Source organism: Macrobrachium nipponense, chromosome 1 (assembly GCF_015104395.2).
Source record: "Macrobrachium nipponense isolate FS-2020 chromosome 1, ASM1510439v2, whole genome shotgun sequence".
Taxonomy (NCBI): Eukaryota; Metazoa; Arthropoda; class Malacostraca; order Decapoda; family Palaemonidae; genus Macrobrachium; species Macrobrachium nipponense.
Genome location: NC_087200.1, coordinates 68,703,268 through 68,717,558, shown reverse-complemented (window position 1 = coordinate 68,717,558; position 14,291 = coordinate 68,703,268).

Below are 14,291 nucleotides of genomic sequence, written 5' to 3'. Positions count from 1 at the left end.
TGTCTCTTTATCTATCGATCAAAGTGACATTGAATTTCGGGAAATCTGCTTCGTCATTAATTTCTAGATACTTGAGTCCAAAAGTTTATGAAACAGTATAGATTATATAGAAAAGTATAAAATAAAATAGATATCTAGAGGTTCTATGAAGATAGACAGACAAACTAATACACATAGACAGACAGGCAGACAGAAATTGAGAGCAGCTGTGTGCACAGTAAATTTTGTGTATGGACGACTAGGAACACACTGACCTGACAGAAATCGTCCCTTACTCTCATGCCTTTCTTTTATCCTTTCTCTTCAACTTCCGTTACAGCCTCTCTAACCAATTATCTTCCTTTCCTATCCGATATCCAAAGGCTTTCTGATTTAGGAATGTTTTCGTAGCCATTAACAAGCAAACAAACTAAGAATTAAAATTCGTGAAAGTTAAAGCTTGCTTTCTATGGCTACTTAATAAAGGAATGCGCATAAACTTATCGATTGTGTTCTTCCATATGCGGAAGGATTGATGCAAGCTCAAGCAGTTTTACAGATTTTACCACTTTTAACTTATATACCATCATTATCGTCATCTTAATCGAACAGTGATTACTTCAGCAAGACTCAGTATGAATAGCTTTTTTCTATGTGTATATGTTTCCTGTAATCGTTGATAAATACCTAATTATATTAGTTCTCCTAGTTCAGACGCTTATGATTCCCTATGAAGTGATCTTCCGTGGAAGATTTCCGTGGAAGATAGTTACAAGAATTTATGTTAGAAAATCAGGAAAATAAAGAACATGCTGATGAACAGAAAAACACCGTGAAGATTATACACAGAAAATAGCTTAGGCACAAGCAATATATTTAGTAGTGCCGGCGTTTGAGGGCTCATCCCAAATAGTAATAATAATATGTATATTTATTTTGTTTTTATGGATATATTGTCCTGTATACAGATTATATAATTTTTAAGAGATTTAAAACATATACAAATATTAAACTGAAAGTTTGTTCTGGATTTCGCTTTGAAATAAAGATATGGTACATCAGTATCATTAGTCAAATCTTAAAATAGTAGACATTCTCCTTGAATGTTTCAAAAAGGAATTACCCTTCTTCTACTTCGTTGAAGCATTGCTAATGAACGGATATGACTGAAAGAATGCACGCGAAAAAATATTGCATGGCTGCAAAACATAGGGCCAATTCATTACAATTTCTTGTTTAAGTAAGCATTTGCCGCAAATTCCAGAAAGCCACTGGGAAACTGGAGCTCTCTGTTCTTGAATATAAGAAGTTAAATAATTAATCTTTACTTCTACAATATCCTTTTAAACATTACTAGTATTGATTTTTCTGTAAATTTTGATAACGCTGCAATCCAGCACTAAGTTTCCCGATACTATTTCATCAGCTTTCAGCTTCAGACGTTCGATATTCCATCAACAACAGTCTCCAATCTCTTTCATCACAAAACTCTATTATGATCCATCCTGTAAGCACACGGAGATAAAAAAAATCCTATTGTTTGGGCAACCTACGCAACAAACAACTTCATCTTTCTATTATATTCTAGAACAGAGGTTATCAAGGTGGAGTTAGCACCACCAGAGACTGCAGAGAGGAGGAAAAATGAAGAGATAGAAAGATTCTGATTACGAGTACAGTGGATAAACGAATAACGAATTTAATGCAAATAGAACAGCAATTATAATCATTCTATATTTCGAAGTTTATTTTGATTGAAATTTTCCTGTCGTGCAAAACTAAATACATTTTATACTATGCGATGTTTAATATTGAATATTTTCTTTTATATTAAAATTTTTTCTTAGTTGTATTAAGGCAAATTCTTTTTCCTATTTCAATTATCTTTGATGAATGTTTTACGTTTAATTTCAAATAGTTAGTAATGATAAACGCTGATAATGAGCTGAGATCCTAAAGGGACGTTCTAAATTTTACATTTCTTTTTGTATTAGCAGAAAGAATCGAGTTTGCGTTGTTAAAGGTGTAAAATTACGACTGTAAATGGTAGATTACATTTTTTACGCATCGACCAGATATGTTCGCGTTTGTAATAGATGTCTGCATAGAGACTGCTGATTGTTAAGCAAAATATTGATAAAAAGGATATGTTACTTGAATTTTCGATCATCTTTTATCATAGTTATCCTTGAAATTAATTTTTAATAAAACTTGTTTATCATTAAAGATTAGTGTAAATCCTCTAAATTGTAGGTGACTGAGCATAGAAAGTTTAGTTAGTTTTCCTTTCAAGTCGTCATTATTCTTAGACATTATTTCCTCATAATATGCAACAACAGACACCTTATGGCTGACCAAATTTCCAGCCACTATAAGTTTTCAGGTCAATTTGTCATTCTAGAATAAAAAAAAATTAAATAACTTTAGCCGCTTCACAATGAACAGAGGATTTGTTGGTAGATAGGCTCTGTTTAAAACCTCATTAGAGGCATTAGGGAAATTCCAAATCTACTTCTAGGCGCACGATCTTTTGTTTACGCTGCTTAATTAAGTAGAGTGCTTCCTTAGTATGACGATGCAAGTCCCTGGAAAGGAGGCTTTTACAACTCTCTTTAAAAGAAAAAATAACAAGACGTGATGATCCGACCTTCAGCTTACTCGGGACGCGTGCAAGATTTTCCCCACACGCCTTAGTTGTAAACATTACATTCGTTACTTTTAAAATCGGCGGTCAAATATAGCCTTCTTTTACCAACGAAAATTAAAATAAATACGCTATAATTTGTTATACATAATTTTCTGTACTGTTTAATACGCACATTATTTATTTTTCACATTTTCATTCTAATAAAGAAGTCGTAAATATCCTGTCCTAAAATTCCCGTATCTTTAATTCCACGCGAAACACCTTTTTCAGAATTTTTAGTCTCATCAGTGGACCTTCCCTACCGCCCCCCCTCCCCCCACAAGACGAATAAAAACATCAACAACAAAGTAAATTGTAGGCTTATTCCCAGAGTAAGCGTTATCCCAATGTTAATATCTAGTAGGCATTCTTGGGTAGATATATCGTAAAAGGTGATTTTTTTTTTATACAATAACTAAAAGATTTTAAGTTATAAGGAAAATCACCTACACTTGAAATGATTTTCAAGAATCTAATGATAAACATTCTTATGAACTTCAATGCTTCTTACGTATGATAACGATGATCGGAAATTCAAATACCCATAGCTATTTTTTGTATTTTTTGCCTAAAATAAACCTACTATCTAAGTGTCTATATATATATAATATATATATATATATACTAATATATATATATATATATATATATATATATATATATAGATATATATATATATTATATATATATATATATATATATATATATATATATATATATATATATATATTATATATATATGTGTGTGTGTGTGTGTGTGGTGTGTGGTGTGTGTATGTGTGTGTGTGCAAATAATTAGGAAGAGGTTGTAAAACCGTTGCCAATAAACCGATCACTTACTGTTGTGCACTAATGTGCATCTAGCATATTGTAGAATCTACCACGACATTTACTACTTGTTATGGGACTTTCATCATTGTTCCTTTTTTCGTTTCTTACGATACTTTAAGATATTTGATAACTAATGCTATGGTACACTTCATTCAACATTTAAACCAACTTTAATCTAAAAGCACGCATTTTCCTGAAAATGTAAGTTCACTTTTTGCTTTCTAGGGGAGTAAGCCTACAAACTACTTTGTTGTTGCTGTTATTGTTGTTCTTGCTATTGTTGTTCTTGTTGGGGGAGGGTGGTAGGAAAGCTTTATGGAAAAGCTTAAAAGGTCTCTCTCTCTCTCTCTCTCTCTCTCTCTCTCTCTTCTTTCTCTCTCTCTCTCTCTCTCTCTCTCTAATGTAGATTGAAATATTGCCAAACTCTCATTCTTCTTCAAGCGGTTATTTAAAGACGAGGTTTGGACATGATCCCCCTCCCCCAGCGCAATTTCGACCAGTATATGGCATATTCAAACTGGAATAAGGAATAGCTGGTTGAACAGCAGTAGTCACAAGCAGTGTAATCAAATTTCTCCTGCTAATGACAATTGTTGCCCGTTCGGGGATTCCTATTGTTCACACTACCAATACTTATATAAACTTTTCTTGAAATAGTCTAAGAATTCTTGTGCTTAGAACACGTTGTTTTCTGTCACTTTTATCTTCCATGTTGAACGCGAAGGTAATTTAACTTACCCAATACTCCTAATTTATATTTTTCCCAAATATGAAGGCTAAGAGTATTAAGGGGGAAGGGAGACTGTGACCACAGTTTGGCAGGCTCAAGCTAGCTCTAGGACAACATAAAACGCATGGGGGAAATTTCAGAAATGATAAATCTAACCCTGCTGTACGTAGGTAGATGCAACTAATATCTCAGTCATTCAGAATTTCACTTCATTGATCTCAGAGATCGAACTATAATTAAGGAGTAAATTATGGTTCAAGTCACGTCTTTCATAGATTCATGATAAATAAATGAGGTAATAATTAATTCTGTTATTCACTGATGTTTTGATAGCCTGATAAGGATTATCTAAAAACAACACTTCGTGCTACTTTCGTTGATAACAAGAATTAAGTATGTTTCAACTATGTTAAAATGGGTGTTAAAAAGCTGTATTATAACGGGATGGAACATTGTTGGATTATAAACTATGTGAATGGAAGAAAGCAGACGATATTACGAAGGTGAATCATTTAAAATCCCCAATGAATCTAATTTAATAGAATTAAGGAGAATCGTTTTTTGGAAATTAATTTATCTAACATAATTCCTGCTTCCTCCTTTTCTACTTTCACTGGGATGCTCTGTTTATAGTCGAAAAATGAAATGTAGGAAAATATTACTCTCATTTTCCCTCTTCTTGATTCACACACGCATAACTTACTCAGATATATGGTGAAAGTTTTGGTTTGCTATAAAGTAAAATTCAATAATTTTGGTAGTTTTATTTGGAATGTTTTTCCGATAAAGTTCCGAGTATTCATAGTCTCCAAAGTGTGCCCGAGGGACAAGGTTTAATACTGTTGACAAAATGAAGTCTATTTATAAATAGTTCTTCACTGAAAAAAATCGTATAAGAAGAGGTAGTGAATTTTTGAAAATCATAATCACCTGCATGTTTGTGTAAATATGCAAACACAAACATATGTTGTGTATATATATATATATATATATATATATATATATATATATATATATACATATATATATATATATATATATATATATATATATATATATATATATATATATATATATAATTTTCGTTAAAAGCAATTGCATTAGTGGCATCAACAAGTTTCTTGTAGGTATCTTCATACTGACGAAGTTTTCGATTCTCGTTCGTCAATTTCTGGTGAAAAATACGCATGCTTCCTTCTTCCATTTATTGAATTTGTCGGGACAGCTGTTTCGCCTTATGGCATTATCAAGCGACTACTGGCTTACAATCTGGCCTTTCGGCCTATTTATTTCATCGTGTGGGAAGTATGACCTTGAGGTATGGGCACTGGTTAGTCTAGGATTAACAGCTTAAGGGCGTTGTTTTGAATACAAAGAACATAAGGACATATGTACTGTGACAATAAAAGTGAAAGTTTTAACAGTGGTTAAATAAATATTCAAAATACTATCTATGTGCTAGTGTTTCCTTAAATGTATGTTTAAAATTTAATATGTTACATGTTGGTTTTAGATAAAAATTACAAACTTACATACAAAATTACACACACACACACACACACATATATATATATATATATATATATATATATATATATAATATATGATATATATATATATATATATATATGTATATATTTACATATATATATACATACATATACATATATATATATATATATATATATATATATATATATATATATATATATATATATATATATAATAGGGAGAAGGGAGAGGGGGAGTGGTTTGTGTTGATGGTCCGACTGATAGTTCTACTTTTTTCATGCCAACGTTCACCCTTAGAACTTGATGACTGTCCCTTTTATCTAGGTATTGCTGTGGTAACTGACCTTTCATCCAGGTATCACTGTTCTGTCTGTCCCTTTTATCCAGCTATTACTGTAGTGTAGTGACTGCCCCTTTTATCTGGGCATTACTGTGCTGACTGTCCCTTTTATTCAGCTATTATCCTTTTTATCCTGGTATTACTGTGCAGTCTGTCCCCTTTACCTAGGTATTACAGTGCTGGCTGTCCCATTTATCCAAATATTACTGTGGTGACTGTCCTTTCTATCAATGTATTACTTTGGTGACTGTCCCTATATCCAGGTATTACTGTGCTGTCTCTTTTATCCAGATATTACTGTGGTGATTGTCCCTTTTATCCAGATATTACCGTGGTGACTGAAAAGTATTTTCAATAATATATTTGTGTGGTCTTGAGCCCATGAAATGATGTATAATAAACCTGTGGAGTTTATTTACCACACAGGTTACAAAGGGAAAGGGGCGGGGGTACAAGTTTGAAGTATCAGAATGTAATTGGTTATTAAAGTTTTTAGCACATTTTTTAAAAATTAATAGATGTATGTGTTGCCATGTTTGTTTAAATACTGTTACCAGTTTTCAAACTATTAAAGAAAGTAATGGAAGGTCACGTTGGGAGTCCAAAGTATCCGGAGTTCGATTTATAGTAGAATTTAGGCTGATATTTTTTTATGCTTCCATGGTTATTTTTTTTTTTTTAGCTTTACTCAATTTCAAACTGATATCATGATGAGGCCAATTTAATTATGAATTTCTATTCAACTCTGTTTAGACTGCGTTATAGCAAAAAGGTGATTGTTATCGTTTGCAATTGAGAGATAAAATATAATGGGTAATAACAGAGTTTTAAAAGGTCTAGTGATATGCAACAGATATGACTGTGGAAATTAGCACAATTTTGATTTGATTCAACGGATTTCCATGTTATGCTCTTGAGCAAACACTGCGTTGATTGCCTCAGAATTTTGGTACTTAATAAAATAATATAAAACCCAATCTTGCCTACAAAGAAAAGGTAGTCTAGTCGTTAGATTCTGCATTGATATCCTATGCGTTGTACACAAGAAAGCTCTCAGAGTGAAAACGCGCCATGAATCTCGATGGAGGCTCCTACAGTATTATCCATGAAATCTCAGGCTTCCATGGGAGAATTTTAGCAGGATATGGTAAAGGGGTCACCAACCTTTGAAGCTAGAAGAGACATTTATTTAGAGAATTCATAAAATGTAGTACTGTCAAAGCTGCAAGGACAAACGGCTTTAGAAATTATTTATATCTCACTGTAAAATCAATCAAATTCATGCATATAATATGTTTTTGAAACTGAATAAAATTTAATCAAATTTCCTCCTAAGAGTGATACATAATTTCTTTGTTTTTAATGGATAAAATAAGTATTTGTTCGAAGTTTGGAGCCGCACAAGTGTCTTGGAAGAGCCGTAGGTTAGCGATCCCTGATATAGTACAGTACAGGATTGTCTTCTGCAGATTAATACTGGGTTTCTACTGAATTGCAATGGTTTCTTTTTCGTTACCAGAAGGAAAATAATATTTCTCTATTACTAACTTACCTTAAAGCAAGAGAATGAATCCTGTCAGGTTTTACGTTACATAATTCATTACAGAACTTTAATGGCAAAATAATATGAACGATAAAAAGTTGAAATTAGTCATTCTTCCTGTGAAAATTCATTACTTTGGTTAACTGATGTGAGGAATTTGGAGGACTTTTCTTGATAGCAGTCGTAGAAATTGATTTGGTTTGTTCTTTAACGTTAATATGCTTCTGAAAGATTAAGATATTAGAACCTAATTCATAAAAAAACAAGGCGTGATCCGACCTCCAGCTTACTAGGGACGCATGCAAGATGTTCCCCTCATGCATAAGTTGTAAACATTGTATTCCTAACTTAACGTAAATTAAAGCGTGTTAAGATCTACTGTCAAACAAATCCTTGTTTCACAAACGATAATTGAAATAAGTACACCCAATTTTATTAAAAGTAATTTTTCTGTACTGATCAATATGAGCGTTATTAATTTTTTTTGAATTTTAATTCTAATTAATGAACCACAGATATCCTATTCTAAAATTCTTGTAGCCTTAACCCAAAGCAAAAAACCTTTCCCATACATGTTTAGGTTCTTCTGCAGACCTTTCCTACCTCACAGCAAGAACAACGCCAACAACAACAAAGTACTTTGTAGGCTTATCCCCTGAGTAAGCGGAAATAATTTCGTTAGAAGGAAAAGTATAAGGCACTTGAGATTGATTCATTATTAACAGGAAACAAATATCAACATCAAGTCTCATGAGACAGGCAAAATAAACTGCCTTAATAATAATAATAATAATAATAATAATAATAATAATAATAATAAGTTTTATTAAAAGTGACTGTATTAACCGTAACACCAGGATAATAGGGAGAGCACCCGACCCTCGCCGTCTGCGCCTCCTGGAAGCGTTACTCATCCAGGAACAAAAGCCCTCTATGAACACGACACAGGAGGCCTTTTTGCTCCCGACCTGCATCCGAAGAAACACTCCAGCAACGGCAAACATCACCATATCGCCGCCCGAAGACGCCCCAATCCAAGACGACATTAATACGATGAATAATACCAACAGTGACATTAATACGATGAATAATACCAGCAGTGACGTCACGCGGCCTTTAGCCAATCAAAATGAAGCCCGGCGTGATGATATGCAGCTGAGAAGATCGGCGCGCCTGCTGAGCATGCGATCGGGAGTTGGCTTGAGCCCGCAGCCAGGCAGCCAATGAAAAAGAAGCTCCCCACCCACGAGCCAATGAAAAGGCAGCGGTACGACGCCCCCCGCTGCGCCACCGCAATATAAGCAGCTGGACTCACCTTCTCACTTCAGTCCTTCACCCACCTCCGCTCAAGAGGATGTCTGAGGTTTATTCAGACGAAACGTCCGGAAAGAATAGAAAGAATAGAAAAGAAATAGAATTTAACATCAATTCTATCTGTAATAAACTCTACGGGATATACCGAAAATTTGACTACCCCAACTGAAATTTTTACCAATAAAATCCAATCGTTCTACCTGATTGAGATATGTCAACCTTCGGTGCGTTGCTCACCAGTTTAAGCAGCAATAAGAAAGCAATAATTAGAAAAATAGAGAAGAACCTGTATAAAATTAATGCAGCTGAGGCAGCAATCACTTTTAATAAAACATGTTTAAAAGAGGGCTTACTTCCAGCATACAATAATAATAATAATAATAATACAAAAAGGCAAAATAAAGAGAACTGAAGGGATAAAGCTACCAGATGGGAGCAACATCGAACACATAGATGAGACTGGATACAAATACCTGGGAATAATGGAAGGAAGGGATATAAAACACCAAGAGATGAAGGACACGATCAAGAAAGAATATATGCAGAGACTCAAGGCGATACTCAAGTCAAAACTCAACGCCGGAAATGTGATAAAAGCCATAATCACATGGGCAGTGCCAGTAATCAGATACAGCGCAGAAAACCAGGAAACATATGACAATACACAAAGCACTACACCCAAGAGCAAATACGGACAGACTATACATAACACGAAATGAAGGAGGGAGTGGACTACTAAGTATAGAAGACTGCGTCAAAATCGAGAACAGAGCACTGGGGCAATATCTGAAAACCAGTAAAGACGAGTGGCTAAAGAATGCATGGGAAGAAGGACTAATAAAAGTAGACGAAGACCCAGAAGTATACAGAGACAGGAGAATGACAAACAGAACAGAGGACTGGCACAACAAACCAATGCATGGACGATGCATGAAACAGACTAAAGAACTAGCCAGCGATGACGAATGGCTATGGCTACAGAGGGGAGAGCTCAAGAAGGAAACTGAAGGAATGATAACAGCGGCACAAGATCAAGCCCTAAGAACGATAGACGGAATAACATCTCTCCCATATGTAGGAAGTGCAATACGAAAAATGAAATCATAAACCACATAGCAAGCGAATGCTCGGCACTTGCACAGAACCAGTACAAAAAGAGGCATGATTCAGTGGCAGAAGCCCTCCACTTAAGCCTGTGCAAGGAACATCAGCTACCTTGCAGTAATAAGTGGTACGAGCACCAACCTGAGGGATTGATAGAAAACGATTAGGCAAAGATCCTCTGGGACTATGGTATCAGAACAGATAGGGTGATACGTGCAAATAGACCAGACGTGACGTTGATTGACAAAGTCAAGAAGAAAGTATCACTCATTGATGTCGGAATACCATGGGACACCAGAGTTGAAGAGAAAGAAAGGGAAAAAATGGATAAGTATCCAGATCTGAAAATAGAAATAAGAGGGATATGCCAGTGGAAATTGTACCCATAATCATAGGAGCACTAGGCACGATCCCAAGATCCCTGAAAAGGAATCAAGAAAATCTAGAGGCTGAAGTAGCTCCAGGACTCATGCAGAAGAGTGTGATCCTAGAAACGGCGCACATAGTAAGAAAAGTGATGGACTCGTACGGAGGCAGGATGCAACCTGGAACCCCACACTATAAATACCACCCAGTCGAATTGGAGGACTGTGATAGCAAAAAAAAAATAATAATAATAATAAACACGGACTCTACATCCATCGATACAATACGCAGATCTTAAGGCTTGCAGGAACTCTGCAGACGACTTCAAATTGTGTGCTGGGGATGTAGAGGGTGAGAATAGTTTTAGTTGTTTAGCAAGGTGGTATGTGAGTGCTGGTATTGCACTCAGCGATCCCGTCCCGAAGATGGCCAAACGAGGTGGCCGAAACATGTAGACGCCTATAGAAAAACCAAAAAGAAGAAAAAACACGGAATACTGGATAGAACCCTGATGATTACGGTCTGTTCCCGACCTATGGGATACACCTGTATACGTGTTGACGACCCCAGCCTGTCCCTGATAACCAGTTGCCTTTAATAACATCAGTCCGAAATTCCGTTGACGACCTACAGCACGATGAATACTGGGCAGCTGCTTTATAATACCAGCGTGCCAGAAAGACAAGTTATTAGGGGAATTGAAAGGATTTTATATAAAATCAATTCTGTGATTTCTGCCATTATTTTTAATAAAACATGTTTAAAAGAAGGTCTGTTTCCAGCATACAAAATAATAATAATAATAATAATAATAATAATAATAATAATAATAATAATAATAATAATAATAATGTTGACGTGCTGCTGGTGAGGTTTCCGTGAAGGCGTTTGCACCTTCTGATGTTCTAGATACTCTCAACACTTGGAGTTCATCCTCAATTTAGCAATTTATATGTGAATTTGACAATGAGTAATGTCTTTTTCAATCTTTAATGGTAACACAGGTGGACTCTTACGCCTCCATTGATATTTTCCTGTGTAACAGTCACAGAGTCAATAACATGGAGTGACAATCTCCCTGCCCAGCGAGTGACCTCGGCCTGTCATATTGAAAAGTATCGGCCCGGCTCATAGTATTATACTTTATTACTATTATTATTATTATTATTATTATTATTATTATTCTTATTATTATTATTATTATTATTAATTATTATTGGACCCAATTTCACCGAAAAAAATACCTTACAAAAACAGGTTGGCCGTAAGAACTCCAACCATTGTGGTCAAGGCCTAACTAACTGCTCTTGGATCTAAGCAATGTCTAGCATAAATGGTTCTTGTAAATTACGGGGCCTCCTTTGCATACAGTCAATAAACACTAACTAAACTGTAATATATACTCACTAAACACTCACACTTAATATACATTCACACTCACTAAACACACTCAATAACATTAAACACTCAATAACATTAAACATTCACTGAATACATAACACTAAATGTTCATTAAACACTCATACAACACTAAACACTAAACATTCTCTAAGCACTCATTATACACTAAACATTCAATAAGTGCTCACTATACACTAAACACTTACTAAATATTTACTAAGCACTCACTATACACCAAACGCTCACTGAACACTCATTAAACTCTAAATACTAACCTATGTGCTCATTAAACTCCTAAACACTCATTAAACACTATAAACAGTCACTGGACATTCACTAAACACTAACATTCACTAAACTCAAAACACTAACCAAACTTTCATTGAATACTTAAACATTAAACATTCATGAAACACAAACATTCAGAACACATTCAGAAAACCCTAAACATTCACTAAACATTCACTCAATGCTTACCTACTAAACATTCGCTAAATACTTCTAAACATTCACTAAACCCTAAACACTCTCTAAACCCTTACGTTGTAAACGGTCATGAGCCTAAACATGTTCACTAAACATTGAGTGAACGCTTACACACTAAACATTCACTAAACCCTAAACACTCAATAAACTTTCACTGAATGCTTACTAACTAAACACACACATTCACTAAACCCTAAACACTCACTAAACACATATTAAACAGTTATTGAACCCTAAGCAGTCACTGCACATTCACTGCCTACATTCCCACATTTAAAGCATTTGGATGGGACGGCCTTCTGACACACTGTAGGTCCAGATTCTAGGTGGAAGTCTTCCATTCAATCCTTAAGTCCTGTCCACTCTAGGAAACATTGTTTGCAAACAATGTTTCTTGTCCAGACCTCAGCTGTCGGCGGGATGCTTCTCGGTGCATTAGCCTCAGTTTTTACTTGGCTATTTTAATACACACGAGGAGGGAAAAGAAAAAGAAATAGAGATCGTGAGGAAGTCTTTAGAAAAAGGAGCCTGTCATGCTGACTTGCTTCTGGCGGAATTGAAAATAGACAATACATATACATATATGCACGCATACATACATACACACACATACATTATATATATATATATATATATATATATATATATATATATATATAATTATTATTACTATATTTATTAATATGATACGTACCCTTGAATTGTCTTTTTTTTTTTTTTTGTTAAAAAAGAGGATGTGATGAGCAATGACATACTTTAAACGTAGAAGTCATCATTTTCACTCTTAATGGAAACAGTGGTCTAAAGGACAATACTCAGCATCAGCTTCGAAATATGTTGACGCAACATATTTTGAAGGTCGCTGCCTAAGCAGAACAGACCACGTCCTATGCCCGTGCAAAGGTGAAAGCAGATATGCTTTCTGAATCTGGTTTTGTGCAGATTTATAGGTGTAAATATGATCTGTATATTATGACGTCATGAACTTGTGACAAAACTATGACGACACTTATCTGGGAGTGTCTTGTGAGTGAATTCGTGCTTGTGTACGTGCGAGCTATTCCCTTTCATAAATTGGTGGCAGACGGGAAAATGAACCATTGACGCTTATTGAGAAATAAATGGCAGCTTAAAAAAGATAAATGCGTCGCCGTTAAGTACGTGCTAAGATGTGTTGATCTTAGCATGCATTTAATGGCGTCGCATTTTTTTAAATACATACGTATGCATATAAAGGTTTCATACATGCAGCTCAGTTCTCGGGGTGCTTAGATTGCTTTTTTTGGGGGCCTTGGAGACAGCGTCTCATGCATACTGACTCAGCGTATTTTTTTCTGAGCTACCAGCATAGTGTGGTCCAGGGGGTAACGCTAGTGTCTAAAGGGAGGGTGAGTTTTTTTTCTTTGTACCGGGGTTAAGGGGATGAGTTAATCCCTCCTTTTTTTTCTCCCTCATCCGCTGTTAGCTACTAAGAGATGATGTGTTATGCCTGTAGGGTTTTTTGGGACGATTTTTTTTTCTTCATTTGAGTAGATAGAAAATGAATATGGCAAGTATTCCTTGCGCTTTGGAGAACGCCTTGGACTATTTTAGAGATTTTTTATGATTATGAGATCAGATTTTTGCCCACACCTTATTGTTCCCTTGAAGGCATGCATTGAGCAAGACAGAGTAGTCGTAACTCCTGTCTTCAGTTGCCTGGTCTTCTTTTGGCCCGGACGTTTTTTTGGTTTTCTGTGATAGCCCTTAGAGTTTTTATTTTTTTTTATTTTTTTATGAGTTTAGTAAACAGTTGCTTAGAGTCTAAATGAGTCACAGATGTTACTAGTGTCACGGGAACAGTCAACAGTGTCATTGGCTTTTCTTTTCCCTTTTTAGACGTTAGCCATCGCTGACATAAGTTTTTTTCTTTTTTATCACGAGCGAATTTGAATTTCTTTTTCTCTCTCAGAGCAGTTTGTGTAGATTTTTAATATCTCAGTTCGTGACTTGGAATCAT